This window comes from Mustela putorius, unplaced genomic scaffold, assembly GCF_011764305.1.
Source record: "Mustela putorius furo isolate JIRA1106 unplaced genomic scaffold, ASM1176430v1.1 tig00000765_pilon_pilon_pilon, whole genome shotgun sequence".
NCBI lineage: Eukaryota > Metazoa > Chordata > Mammalia > Carnivora > Mustelidae > Mustela > Mustela putorius.
The window spans coordinates 1252624-1267194 of NW_025421470.1; the positions used below are offsets into that span (position 1 = coordinate 1252624).

Sequence of the window (14571 nt, forward strand, 5' to 3'; positions counted from 1 at the left end):
TAGTTCTTCAAACTGCCGGTTGTAAGCGGTCTCCGTGCCCTGCCCTGCCCTTCCTATGGAAACCCCAAGAAGACTCTGGCCTACCTAGGCCTTCCCCTCGCTCTTTCTGCCTCCAGACCAAGACCAATGCTCCCCATACGGCCCTGCGTGGTGCGGCTCCTCCTCCAGGAAAACGTGAGTAGTAAAATCTTTCGATGGCTCTGGCCTCCCTCCCCATGATGTCATAAACTACCCTCCCGTGGGGACAAGCAGGACAGCGGTACCATTCTCGAGGCCAGCACGGTCGGACAGAACCAAGTCTGCTTCATTTCCTTCTAACTAAAGGGCACATACGGGCTATAAAACGAAAGGCCAGCTGGCCCCCGACCACCGCCCCGCGCGGCCTTCTCCCGCACCCGCTCTGCGTGCTCACGACGCGCTCGATGAGACGGCCGTCGCCCGTAGTCTCCCGCCCCACACTCATCACGGGCCCCTCCTCACAGGACACCAGCCAGCGCACAGCAGAGCTTCCTGCCGTGACAAGTGCTGTGTTTTCTGCTTTCCTGAAAGTCAGAGAAGCCGAGAATCCACGAGCACGACCAGGCCCACAGGGCCCCAGCCTCGGGGGGGCCTGCACCGCTGCCGAGGACAAGCCCCATGGGGACGCTCCCCGAGTCGACGTGAGGTCCCGGCTCTGCGCCTCTCAGTTGTTTCTTCCTTCGTCCCGATTCTTTCTACCTTTACGATCACTTAAGAAAAGCATAAAAACAGAATCCTGCGTTCACGAGAACCAAGGAGTTCCCAGCAGAACGGCAGCGACTCAGTGCCCAGATACGGTCTCTGCAATGACCGAACCGACAGTTCATAATTTAAAGAGATACTTTGAAGATCTTTTCTGCAACTGTAAAAGTACATCCATTTCTTTTGTTTTTTAAAATTTAATTTAATTTCGTGTGTGTTCCAAGACTGTGTAAGCAGCACACCCAGTGCCCCGTGCGATCCGAGCCTCCTCGAGGCCCACCGCCCGGCTCACCCAACCCCCCACCCCCGCCCCTCCAAAACCCCCAGCGAGTTCCTCAGAGTCCACCGTCTCATCGCGTGTCTGCCCCTCCGATTCCCCCCCCCTTCTCCTCTCCATCTCCCCATGTCCTCCGTGCTGTGTCCTCGCTGTTCCACGAGTACACCCGCTTCTGACTTCAGCGGCCGCGTCTTTGCGAGTTAACAGTACCGAATTCTAGGAGAATGTCATAAAAAGCCCTACACCATGTAGCATCTGACGTTCCTGGTACCTCATTAATTTTATTTTTATCCATGTCCTCAGAGTAAAGACTCTGAAATTTAATGTTCCTAGAACATTAATTTATGAAAAAAACTCATAACAACTATTTTTCTCTTATAAGAGAAAAAGGAGTTGATTCCATTAGAACTCTAAAGTCTGTGAAATGAGTCTGTTATTACCACATAGAATCAACACATGGGAAATTGTGGCACTACTTAATATTAAAGTGCCTCGATCTGTTAGCATGAAAACAGCAAATATCCATTCCTTCAATGAACAGTGAGCACCGGCGAAGTGAGGGCCAGGCCTCAGCAGGTGCTGGCAACACACCAGGGAACAAAAGCAGCTTCTGCTCATGGAGGGAAGAGAGACAGGCGACAAGGGGCCCCACAAGCCATCGACTGGCCTCGTATGTCAGAGGGAGCAGGTGTCCCCCCAGAAGGTGACCGGCACGGGAGGGCAGCGGTCTCTCCGGGCCTTGAGGACGACAGCAGGGAAGCACACACGTGACGGTCCGAGCAACTGGCAGGAGGCACCTGGAAGACGGTGTCGAGGAACACAGGCAAAGGCTCCGTGGCAGCAGCAGGCACAGCCCAGGAACAGCCAGGAGGCCAGACTGGCAGAGGTGAAAACCAGGAGGTCCAAAGGCCAGCTCCGGGGACTCTGGGCCAGTGCAGGGACCTGGCAGTCCCTCTGCCCAGGAGCTTTAGCCTGGTCCTAGCCTCTGGCCACTGGTGAAGAACCGATGCGGGGCGAGGGCTAGCACAGGGGGTCCTGTCAGGAGACCGGTGCGGACACACCCGATGGCTCAGGGCACACGATGGCCGAGGCAAGAAATAACCAGCCCGGACACATGCTAAGGGACAGCAGACAGGTGGCCTAGAAGGGAAGAGAAGACACAGGACGGCCAGGGCTTGCGGCCCGAGAGTCTCGAGAGATAGGAAGACTTCGGGCGGGGTGAAGAACCAGGGGTCCAGTTTGCTGTCTGAAGCCAGAGACAGTGCAGATGCCCAGGAAGAGACGGTGGGCAGACCAGGGTCCGAGGCCGACAGAAGTGCATGTGGCTGACACGCCAGGTCACGAGTACAGATAGAGCCCAGGAGAAGCCAGGACTGGGCCACTACGGCACAGTGTGGAGGACGACTTTACCAGGAAGTGTCCCTCCCAGATACCACACACGGGTCAGCTCACTTACACCTCACCAATGCCAGCCTCTGAACTGCCTGCGCAAGGGGCAGCCTAGAAACAGCCGCCATCTGTTTTACAGCCATCACGGATGTCACTCAAGTCTTTGAATGGAGCTGTGCAGTGCACAGTCCATACAGCTGTACAGTGTGACCGTGATTACAGCCAGCAGTAACTAACCAGCACAAAGCCCAAAGCAAGTCTGTCTGGTCCAAGGCCCACCCTACCCCCCGCTAGCCCGGGAACTTTGGGCAAGTTCTTACCCTCCTGGTTCCTCAGACTCCTCAGTACAACACAGAAGGCAGTGACAGGACCTGCCCCAGGCTCGCTGGGGGGTCAAGAGAAGATGGTGCAGGACACGGTGCCCAGCGAGCTCTGGCCACGATCGTTCCGTCAGCACTGCCGCTTTATAAAAAGGAGCCCTTCAGCCACAGGGCAGAACAGCTCACCCAAGGTCACACACCGTGTAAGCAGCAGAACACGCTTCAGAATCCGGGACACTTGGAACCCGGGGCCCGAGCTCTTCACTCCAGTGCCGCCCAGTTAAAGCAAAACCATGACTGCTCGATTCTACTTCTTTATATGTTACGATTCCTCACAACTTTAAGTCAAAATAACACATACATATTTCTTTAAATTAACACATCTTTATTTCCTATATGAAAATGGGTTCAAACAGATGGAGATAAGTATAGTTTACGTCTGCTCACAAAATTCCTCCGCTCAATTAAGATCGTAAATTCAATTAAGCTTTTTCCATTTTCTTTTACAGTAACTCTATCAAGGAATTTTAAATTAAAATCAGAACATACATTTCTCAAATAAGTACAGCAGATGTTGGATTTGGCAGGGGGAAAAAGGCACTTAAATTGAAGGCCCTAAAATTAGCTCCCAAAGCCTAAAGCAACCTAGAGCTAAGGAAGCAGCCACGGGTGGTGGCCCGTGGGTGGGCCAGGTGGCCCGCGGACCGATGCTGGTGACAGGAACTCCCATCCAGCAGACCCAGGGCTGCCAGGGAGAGCTCTGAACCTGTGCTACGCACTGAAAACTCAGAAAGAAATGCTATGATCAAGCCTAAATATAAATTTGAAACTAAACTGGCATATGCAATGCGTAGCCATGGTTCAAACAGGTATTTCTTTAAAGATGAGTTTTTGAAGCAGCCTTTAAAAATAACGCTTATTATTACTGAACATGAAAAAAAAAAAAACGAAACACAAACCTCTTGAAATATAAAGTAGAACTGGTTGGTCCTTCAAAGAAGACAAAGTGACTTTACTCAGTCTGGGGTAGAAAACCTCTGGCCAGCCGCGTGTCTCTGCGGGTGACGTCGGGCTGCTTCTAACTCGGACACGTGCGGAGAAAGGAAGGGGCACACACCTCAGTGCGAACAAGAAGCGCAGGACAGGGACGCGTGTTCGCTCCGACTGCAAACTCCAACGAGAGTCAACGGAGAGGAAAGCCATAACAAGGGACCAGAGACACGAAGGCCTGGACCCACGGAGCGCAGAGCCAAAGCCACACAACCCGTGGGTCCACAGACCCGAACACTCAAACCAAGAAAACACTCGTTAGGATGGAAGAAGACGTCCTAGAAATAAAAATCCGAATCGGCCACTGGAAGACGCCCCGCGTGTGCAAAAGGTGATAAAAAGCAAAGAGAACTCATGTTTTTCTCAGCAACATCCCTGAAATCCAAGAAGAAAGAATTCTAAGGGAGTCTAGACCGAGAGAATCTAACCACTGAGGAGCTCGAGTCAGGCCAGAGGACAGGGAGGGGGACATCCCCGTTCTAGGAGAAGGGCAATGTGACCCCGAAGTTGAGTTCTGAGATGCTGCTCAAACAGAGCAGGTGGGGGTGGGGGTGTTCCGAGACCCTGACACGTGTCGTCGCACCTCCACGACCGAGTCCAGGGTCCTGGGGCAGGCGGCCCCCGGGCCTCACGTCCTGTCTGTACAGACGCAGGTGCACACGGCCCTTGAGGACGCACAGCCACCTCTAAGCCACGAGGCCCGTGGTGGGCAGGAAGCGGCCCATCACCCTGAGCCTGCAGAGTGGGGTGCACCCTGGACCAACATTGAGGGGGGGTTCTGTAGCAGTCACCCCCAACCCTCTGCCCAGAGGCAACTCTACACACTGGACCTGTCCCCCATCTAGAATCCCAGCATTCTGTGCCTCGTGAGCAGAATCGGAGTCAGGACTTTTTCGCCCCTGGATGACATCCCAGATGTGAGCAGTTGCCTGGCCAGGCCGGCCCCCCAGGACTGGGTCCCCGCTGCTGCCGCGCCAGAGAAGAACAAGCAGTACAGAAGGACAGGACGGCAGAGTGGGAACGGGACTGACCTTTGGCCAGTAGAGGTCCAGTAGGTGCAAGACCAGGTTCACAGAAGGGAGAGTTTAAAACTCAAATAGTGACATTCCTCTGCAGTGCATGTCAGACACACACGTCCACAAACCGCTCTTCTCTTACTAAAACCGGCAACCTGTCAGCACGACTAAAGACAAGACAACCGGCCCCAAAATGGACACACTTAGCCTGAGCCCCAGGTCACCAAACTGAGATGTCACCCAATCATATCTACGGCCTCGCCCAGAAGCGGGAGCCCAATGTCCATCAGGAGTCACTGGGCGGGCACGAGGGAGGTCATCTGTCCGGCAGGCCCCACGGTCCCCTGAAGGAGCGTGGCCTTGCCCAGCCAGCCCGGGCCCTCCTGGGTTGGCGTCCTTGTCCTGCTCCCTCCTGCCCAGATGGTCTCTCATCTGTGCGGCTCCCTGGCTCCCGGGGCTCCTTCAGGGGTCGCTGGACGAAGCCATCAGACCTTCAAAACGAACTCTGCTGGGTTTTACGGCCACACATTCAGAGCTTGGTGGTATAGGCTTTTTTGCATTTTATCTTGCCTGTTCTAAAATAGTAAAATCACATCATCATGTTACACGTAAACTGTACAAAGTACTGATTTTCTAAATACTGGCACAGATGTATGAAATTGTGTCTTCCAGGCCCCTCCACGGACTCAATTAATCGTTGTTAAACTTATAAACTGATAAAATCTAATTTACAAATCCTACCACTCACTGAACCAAATGCTCCGTACCCTGACCTCCCGGGTTCTCTAAAAACGGTCCTAATAAAGCCATTAAGCAGAAGCTTTTCGGAAGGAGCCCAGCATCGGGGTGCACAGAGGAAATGCCCGGAACCCGGAGATGGGGCCGCAGCTCAGCGTCCCGGCGCGGTCCCACAGCACCGCCTAGTGGCGAGTCGTCCGCTCGCGGGGCCGGCGACGGGGGGGGGTCACAGGAGCCCGCTCTGCCGCCGGGATGCGCACTCAGACCAGGCCCCGCTGGGGCCATGAACAACCAAGACCCCCAGGGGGGCGGGGCCCATGTCTTGGCTGCAGGGGGGGCCGTGCTAACCACGCACACTTGTCAGAACGCGGCAAACTGTGCGCTTGAAGCAGGTGACGTTTGCCCTGTGTAAATCCTACCTCAGCTAGTGCAGCTGAAGAACACAGAAATCCGGTCTCGGTTCGAGGTAAGACAGAAAACACACAGATTTCAGGAAGAAGGAAGGAATGTGTCCAGCGAACAGAACGAGCGGACAAGGCTTGGGAGTAATGGAGCGTGCGGGTCCTCACCCGACGAGGACACGACACGCGCTCCACGGGCAGCCGTGCCCAGACCGGCCCCCGCGTGCCCGTGGCTGCTGCAGCACCCCTGCCACCCCCGGCGCACAGACCTGGAGGCTGGGCGCGGGGGCCGAGCAGGGGGCCTGGGGACGCAGGGCTGCCACGGGGAGGGCCACGCTCCCGCCCGCTCTGTTCCTCCGGCCGCATCGTCGTGAGCTTCAGGAAAAGGAAGCGTGCACCAGAAAGGCGCGATCGAGCCAACGATAAGGTATGTCCAAGCGCGACACGACCGTCCACCATGCGCAGAGAGAGCTGGAAGAGGAGGGCGCACACGGCGCCGAGGGCGCGGGGATGACGGAGGCGGGAGGACGGCCACACACATTTTTCTTGACTCTAATGAACAGTTACTCCTCGTGAGAACACAAACACCACTTACGAATTGGGAACGGACTGACGCATGGTGACAGAACAGAAAATAAAGTTTTCTGCTTTGATTATGTAAAAGGAGGAAAGCGGGCGGGACCCAGACCTGCGGAGCAGCAGAGTGAGAAGGAGGAGACGGGCAGGGCCGGTGTCTGCACGCGCCTGACGCAGCGGGCCGCTGGGAGGCAGCCTGAGCTCCAGGGGTAAGAACCGCTTCCTTGGACAAGCAGTACAAGAACATGGCTGCCAGTCCGGGCTGCCTGGCCTCGTGCTCCCTGCCTTCACCAAGGGTGCTACAAGAGTCAGACACTCGTGTTCTCAGGGTCCCTTGGGACAGCAGCTGGCCACAGGATAGTGCTAGATAAGAAGCTATAAATGAAAGTATGATGGAGGTTTCTGGAATGCCCTGATGTAAAGGACAGACATGGGCCATGATGCCTGACCATTCCCAGTTATTGTTGCATTGACTACAAATGTGATGGCTGGAGCTTCAGCAGCCACAGTGCACCATGAGAGAAGGGTCAGGAGAAGCAGTGAGACACAGATCCAGACCTCTGACACGGCTGCACTATCAACCAACTCTAGCAACAACCTGCGTTTGCATTCTGCACGATGAAGTGAAGGAGTAAATCCCCACTCTGTAAGGCACTGTAGGTCATGCATTCTGGGACTTTCAGCCAAAAGCATTCCCACATAACACAACAAAGAAGGGCAAAAAAAGGGTGACGTGAGCTCAAGCTGCTGGTATCTGAACTGAACGTCAACAGATAACGTCTAAAATATGTAAATCACAAACCAGCAAAGTTATTATTTAGAAACGAAAGTACGGCAGGGACTGCCACCTTCATCCCAACATCCACTGCCTCCTTCCTCTGATGCAGAGCACCCACGTGCCGCGTCGCCAAGAATGACACTCCCAGCCCCCTGGGACTGGCCGTGTCATGGGACTGAAGTCGTGTCTCACAGAAGTGTGACGTGGAGGCTTCTGGGAACCTCCTGAGACGGCATCCACGCACACTCTGTCATCCGCGCACGCTCTGTCGCCGTAGGGGAGCAGCAGGTGAGCTCACGCATGACGGGCCACACACAGAGCAGAGTCGGGCCGGGACAGCTGGGACCTCCCCCAGCCCGTGAGCCCGAGCATGGCTGCTGTGCGGGGCAGCCCTCCCTCCGGGGGCCCCTTGCACTGCGGCGCTGTCACGGGCAGCGGGTCCTAACACTGACCAACCCCGAGGTATAAATATCTACAACTTTTTAAAAACATCAGAGGAAAGTGAAGGCTACGGATGGCCGATTTTCATCAAAAGCCTGAATTAGGTGACCTGCCTATGAAGGCATCACTGGGATAAAAACGGATACAACACAGACCCGGCGTCGGCCCCGCGGGACAGGCATCCACCCAGGCCCTGCCCTGCCCTTCCACACCCCTACCCTCTCCCTCCGCCCTACCCCCCCACCACACCCCCTCCCACAGTCAGAGACGCACCGGGTGGCTGGAGTGCCCCACGAGCCCCTGCTCGGCAGCGCCCCTGCCCGGTGCTCCCGTCCCACAGAAAACAGCCCTGCACCCTTCCGGTGGGTTCCACTGCAGCCCAGGAAGCCACCTCACTCCTGCCCCCACTTTTGTCAGGGCAGCAGCAGATACCACTGTCCCGCGAGGCCCCAGCCCCCCTCCCAGGCCTCTAAAGCAGCTCTGCAGTGAGCACGAGACCCCTGCCCCCTCCTCGAGACGTCCAGAAGGGAAGCCACCCTCGGTCCTCCCATGCTCCGGCCCCCAGGTCCCAGAACCCGGAGGGAGGCCCGCGGCGCCGGCTTTCTCTGCGCAGCTGCGGTGGGGGCGCCGGCACCTGCTGGAACCGTGGGCGCGGGTCTGGCAAGGAGCCCAGAGCCCATCCGCACGCCTTCCCTCCGTTCAGCGTGACGCGGCCCACAGGGCGCCAGGGTCCCTGCAAGCACCGCCCTGGGAAGAGCCTCCGCAGAAAGCTCTGTCTTCTCGGGCCGGGAGCCCCGCACGGCCCACAGCGCCTCCCGCCGGCTGAAGCGCCGTCCCACTGGCTTCACGCGCCGGAGCAGGGCCGGCGGCTGCTCACCAAGCGCCCTGCGTCTCCAGGGACCGCGCCACACTGGGCGGGAGCGCCTGCCCTGGGGCGCGGGTTCCCCACGGACCCTCCCGGGATGCGGGAAGCTCAGCGCCATCTGGGGGGCCATCACGCCCCTGGAAGCAGCTCCTCCTCTCGCCACACGCCCCGGGCGGGCCATGGTGCCCCACAGGGGCCATCCAAGCCGAGGTCGCGAGGAGATGCGGAGCTTCACCCCGGGGGGCCGCGTCCACTCGGGCTCCCCAGTTCCACCGCACAAGAGCCCACCAGTGCCGGCGGCACGGCTGGAAGAGCATCCCCGAGGCCAGAACTCCGGGCAGGACGTGTCTCCCGCTGCAGCTACTGCTGTGGGTCTGAGCTCGCAGCACCGCAGAGACACCAACACCTTGTCCGGCGAAGCCCCATGAGCCAGGCCAGACCCACAGAGACACCTTCTCGGGGACAGTGACCAATGCCAGAAAAAGAGAATCACAGCTCATTTGCAGCCAGACTCTGTCCGGGAAAGTTCAGGAACGCTTCTAAACGGAGGCGTCATCTGTGCCCAACAGCTCCTCAAAAGCGAGACCACTTTTAAAGGAAAAAAGGTCAAGCTATTGCCATGATCCATAGATTCAAGGCTCGGGGCGCCTGGGTGGCTCACTGGGCCGCTGCCTTCGGCTCGGGTCATGGGATCAAGTCCCAGGTCGGGCTCTCTGCTCGGCGGGGAGCCTGCCTCTCCTCCACCCCCACCCCCACCCTGCCTCTCTGTCTACTTTTGATCTCTGTCAAATAAATGTATAAAATCTTAAAAAAAAAAAATCCAAAGCTTGGTGCCACTGCAGCGTTAACCTTCACCGCAACAGCCCTCACTGGTGGGACATGCCACCTGGATTACTGTCACGTGGACACCCGCGTCACTTGCTCCCCGGCAGCCCGTTGCCGCCTCCACCGTGAGCTGGAGACAGAGCACGGGAGGCCCTGCGGGACAGCCCCAGGGGACAGCCGTCCGGGACACCACCCGGTACTGCCGCTGACTCTGGGCCCAAGGCTCCCAGGGAGCACCCTCCTGATGGCCGCTCACCACCCAGCTGGGTGCTTCCGGCGCTCTGCAGGCGAGGGCGCCACGGGGACACACAGGACGGTCCCAGAAACACAAAAGCCTCCTGCACCAAAGGACTGACGTGGTGGGGAAGACAGCCCCCCAGCTCCCAGCCCAGACCCCCACTGGGTCTTACATTGAAGCATGAGGCGTTTCTCTGGTCTTTGCACACCTGACCGTGCAAACACGGAACAGACACATGGGGACAGGCAAGAGCGGGCCAGCGTCCTTCGGAACCGCCCCAGGCTGCAGGTGTAGCCGGAGGTGAGCCGCCAGCCGCAGGTGCCGGCACCACAGGGCACGCCTCGGTGTCCCCGGCCAGCAGCCGAGCCTGAGTACCGGGTGCCGCGCACTGGATGACTCAAGGGGCCTGTATTGTGCGCTCGTAATTTCTCTTTTACTGGGCGTGGGCACTACATGCCTCTTTCAAATTGTATGGTGAGAATGATACAAAGTAGCGCCTTCTGTCATCCTCACTCAGAGTACCGCGGGGGAGTTCATAAATATTCGTTCCAGAAAAGTGTCCGGGTGTGGTGGTGATGAGAAGCACAAGCGTCGTGGCTTCCCAGCCCCTCTCGTGGGGGAGCCCCCGGGGAGACACTGCAGGCGTCCTCAGGCGAAACCCCAGCTGCCCCAACCGCGGCAGACACTCACGTGTAAGACACATGAAACAGGGCGCCTGGGGGGCTCCGTCGGTGGAGCGTCTGCCTGCAGCTCAGGTCATGATCCCGGGGTCCTGGGGTCGAGCCCCGCGTCATCGTGGCCGGGCTCCCTGCTCAGCGGGAAGCCTGCTTCTCCCTCTCCCTCTGCACCCCCGCCTGCCTGCTTGTGCGCGCTCTCTGCCAAATAGATAGATTAAATCTTTTTAAATTTTTAGAAAAGAAGACACAAGAAACAACTCCATCTCTTCGAGGCAGGCAAAAGCAGCGAGCACACATGGAACCAAATGAAGCTATGCGCTGTGGGGTCGCCAGGCGCCCCGGGCTTCTGGGGAAGCCGCAGGGCCTGGTAGGCTGGGGGGCAGCGGCACACCCAGGCAAAGGCTCGGGCCGGCCAGAAGCTTTCGGGCTTACTTTTCTTCCCAAACCACCCTGGAAAAGGAAAGGTGTCATACGTCAGACGATGTGTTGCCAAATCAGCTTTCATTTTATGGGAGAAATACGACCTCTCTCCTCTGCCGCGGGAACAGCCACGGAGGAGCGCCCGTGGAAGGGGGCCTCCGAGTCGCTGTGCTGCCCACTGCTCGGCCCCTCACTCCGCAGCATGTGCCCCGCGGCCCTCCTTCAGGCCTCGGTATTGCTCCTATGCCTTTAAGGACAATTTATTTCTACGGATCACGAATAATTCATTTCCCCGGTGCACGCTTCATGGGACAGAAATACTTGCCGTCTGGCATACGGGACACAGCGACCGTGGTGCTCACTGCCTCGGCACCACATGTAGGTTGTCGCCGACTGCACGACCCCAGCGACACGGAGGGACGGTGCTTCCTGCAGACTCAGCCGCTCGGTGCCACTCACCACCTGTCCACACCCTCTAGCTACAGGGACGCTGATTTCATGCCCCTAATCCGGCTCACAGAAGAGCTGGGGCTGAAGGCACCCCCACCGGCACGGCAGATGGAAATAACCAGAACTTCACCCCTTCCGCGCTTTCAGGGCTCTTGGGCCAGAAGGGGTGGGGGTGGGGCCTACGGTTAGAGAGCAAACCTTCCCTTCCCCGGGAGCTCGTCACCTCCCGCTCCCGACACGTCCAGACTTCGAAACGACCAGCAGACGTGGGTGCACCTGCACCCCCCCAGACGGCGGGCACCCCCTGCCCACCGGGAGCTCAGCGCCCACTCCTGCGGCAGTCGTCCGAGTCGCCAGCCGCCTGTCAGCCTCTGCGAACGGGGAGCCAGCACGGGCTTCCAGCAGCCTCCACGGCGACTTCCTCATGCTTCTTCCCCAAGACAAGTCCTCTTGGATGTTGAAAACCCAACTTCGTCGAATTAGTGATTCCACAGCCGCAAATTAATCTTAGGATTAACTTCATCGGGACTTTAAATTTGCCTCAATTTCTCTCAAAAGCAGATGCTGAATCACATAATAGTCACCAAACAAGTAAGTACTGAATAAGTTTCCCTTTAATCACCTCAAAGGCACTAGCATATGGTAAAAAGCTTCCAGCAAGCGTAATTCGGTGCCGGGCAGGAGGCACGGCGGCACCCGGTGGAGCCAGGACGCCGGGGCCGCTCTTGGCCACACAGCCACGGGGGGGCAGCAGCGCACCAACCCCGAGCGGCGCTGGCCCTGCAAGAAGTCCCCGGAGATGACGAGCCCAGCCGGCGATCCGGGCTGTAAGTTACTAAGAAAACACACCTTAATTGCTTAATAGGGCAAACAACCTTAATTCATCAGTTTACATCAAGCAAAAGGTGTTTTTTAGTCCATCAGACATCTGCAGGATTTTGCAAGTTTGTACCTTACCTTTAGATTTGTGTAGCGTCTGTGTTTGCTCGGACCCTGGGCAGAGCGGCCCGGGTGCAGGCGGGGCCAAGGGACCCGTCTCCTTCAGTCACTCCCGGAGCTCGCCATGCCCGGCTGGAGAGACTTCACTCTGTGCAAGAGAAAGGCCCAATCACTTCACCCGCTCAACACTTCAGATGAGAATTCTAATAATAAACACTGTTAATTAAAAGTCCTCATTCTAAATAGAAGCCTGAGTCATTTTTGGTGTCCTCCGCGCGTTCCTACAGCAGGTGCACAGCCATGAGCCTCACCTCCACCCTGACGCTCACGAGAGGCAGGTGTGCACGCCCACGCCGGCCGCGTCCGGATGGAAACGCGCCAACCCACGAGCTGCGGAGGGAGGCCTCCGGGGAAGCCCCCTGCGCACCTGTCATCTTCGGGAAGATGACAGGCCACGTGCACACATGTGGCACGCACCCAAGCATGCGTACAGACATCAGAAACGCACAGAAGCGGGCCTCCCCTGCCCTTCCCGCCTGGGCTTCGAAGACACCGGCCACGCGTGCGTCACAGAAACGTCGCCCCGCCACTTCCTCTCGGCACAGATGTTCTCAACTCACAGCTCATTAAAGGGAGCATCTCAACATGCTTATATACTGACAAAGCCTAAACACGCATGTCGACACTTTCTTTTAGAGAAACAAACCGATATCCGCATGAGGGGAGAGTCCAGAGTGCGGCCTCCCCGGCGCAGAGCTGCACCCACAGGGAAGAGTGAGTAAGTCCCCAAGTGGGCGCCCAGAAGACCGGCAGCGAGTGTAGACTGGTGCATCTCTGAACGCGGAGGGGCCCCACCTGCAGATTTAGTCCAGTCACCACGAACCTCCTGGGGCCACGTGCCCTGGCTGTGGGGCCTCCAGGGTCAGAAGTGACCCGTCTCTAAGCCCCACATCTCTCAGCCGTGACTCCGTTTGTCGGTAACACATGTCAGCAGGCCTGTAAGGACAGGTCTCAGACACGGTCCCCACGTCCCGTGCTGTTGTCGCCGGGCTGACAGTGACTGACGACAATGGCCTCCCAGCCTGGGCTCGTCCCATCCGGCACAGAGGCGTCGGGGCCGAGCACAGAGGTCTGCACACACTGTCACTGAGCCGTTAGCACCCCAACGGTCCTGTCTCCGCTCCCAGCTGAGGAGAGCAGAGGAAGTGGGAGTGCCGTGCCCTCACCCCGTCCTCCACGCCACCCCCATCTGCTCGGTAATCTGGCCATCGCTCCTGCCCTGCTGGAGGGTGTACAGGAGACACAGGGTGCCCCCCCAACAAGGAACAAAGAGCAGGACCCGGAGCCTCCACAATCCGAGGAAGGACGATGTGTGGAAGAATTCACATGTCACCGCACCAGTCAAGGTCTGACGGTACAGAGAAGGGAACCAGCAGGAAGAACACGGCCGCGGCTCACAGAAGCCAGTTCCAGTGGCCATGCTGTGACCCGCTGGCCCAGAGTGAGGGCAGAAGTCGGAGCCCTGATGTTAGCCGGAGGGACCAGGACCAGGACAGCCCAGTACAGCTGCCCCGGGGGAGCCGGACTCACGTGGGGATAGCTTCTGCCAACTGCAAAGCGTCAGCAGGACGAACAGGAATGGGGCGGTGGGAGCTGCCACACACCCTGGGGACTGTAGAGCTGTGGGTTCAGTCGGCAAGAGGGTGGCCTTGGGATGCCGCCCGGCTCCGCAGCTGCAGGAGTGGGGCAGCCTCCAGGTCCTGGCGGTCACGTAGAGGACGGTGCCACATATGGCATTGTAAGGACTGAATGGAGTCACATTCGTGGAGGGCTGGGCCCAGGGACAGCGACAGTCACAGCAGGGGCGTGACAGAAGGCAAAGACGGAGAAGGCTGTGGTCCTGGGGGCCGTAGCAACGCAGCTGACAGAGAGCAGGGAGCAGTGCCAGGAACACGCTGCAGAGCAGGGATGCAGAGGCCTGCGTCCAGAACGGACGCGCCAGGACGCATCTAGCGAACAGCGGGGCCCCGGGGGCGGGGGTCAGCTCACGGCCCCCCACTGCGCCACGCACAGCGTCCCATGCCAAGATAACTAGAGAGGCCTCTGTGCGCTTGTGAGTTAGGCGGTGTTCTTCTAAGGCATCCATAGTTGAAATAATCCCAGCAGAAGCCAGAAAATATTTAAACCTAAAAACCAAAGAGATGCCACGTGGAAACATGTGGCATGCAGATAAGGCAGCACACCAGAGGGAAATGCGTAGCCTAACACTCCCACTTTTAGAAAAGGGGGGAAAATCGTGAATCCCCACCTCAGAACAAAAATAAGCCCAGAAGAACAAAATAAGTGCAAAATAAGCCCAAAGAAATGGGAGGGGGGGGGAAAGGAAGAAATAAACCTGCATTCATCACACAGACTAGCAGCCACACACGGACGGACGCTGGCCGGGCTAAT

The 14571-nt window shown here is 57.9% G+C and overlaps 1 protein-coding gene across 2 annotated transcripts in view; it reads right to left on the bottom strand.

Moving 5' to 3' along the window:
* Positions 1 to 14571, bottom strand: part of ADARB1 (adenosine deaminase RNA specific B1) — a 126255-nt gene that overhangs the window by 64871 nt on the left and 46813 nt on the right. For both annotated transcript variants that reach the window (XM_045084329.1, XM_045084330.1), the window contains exon 2: positions 12139 to 12268. The gene's annotated coding sequence lies outside the window, so the exon portion shown is untranslated. The remainder of the gene's footprint in view (positions 1 to 12138; positions 12269 to 14571) is intronic.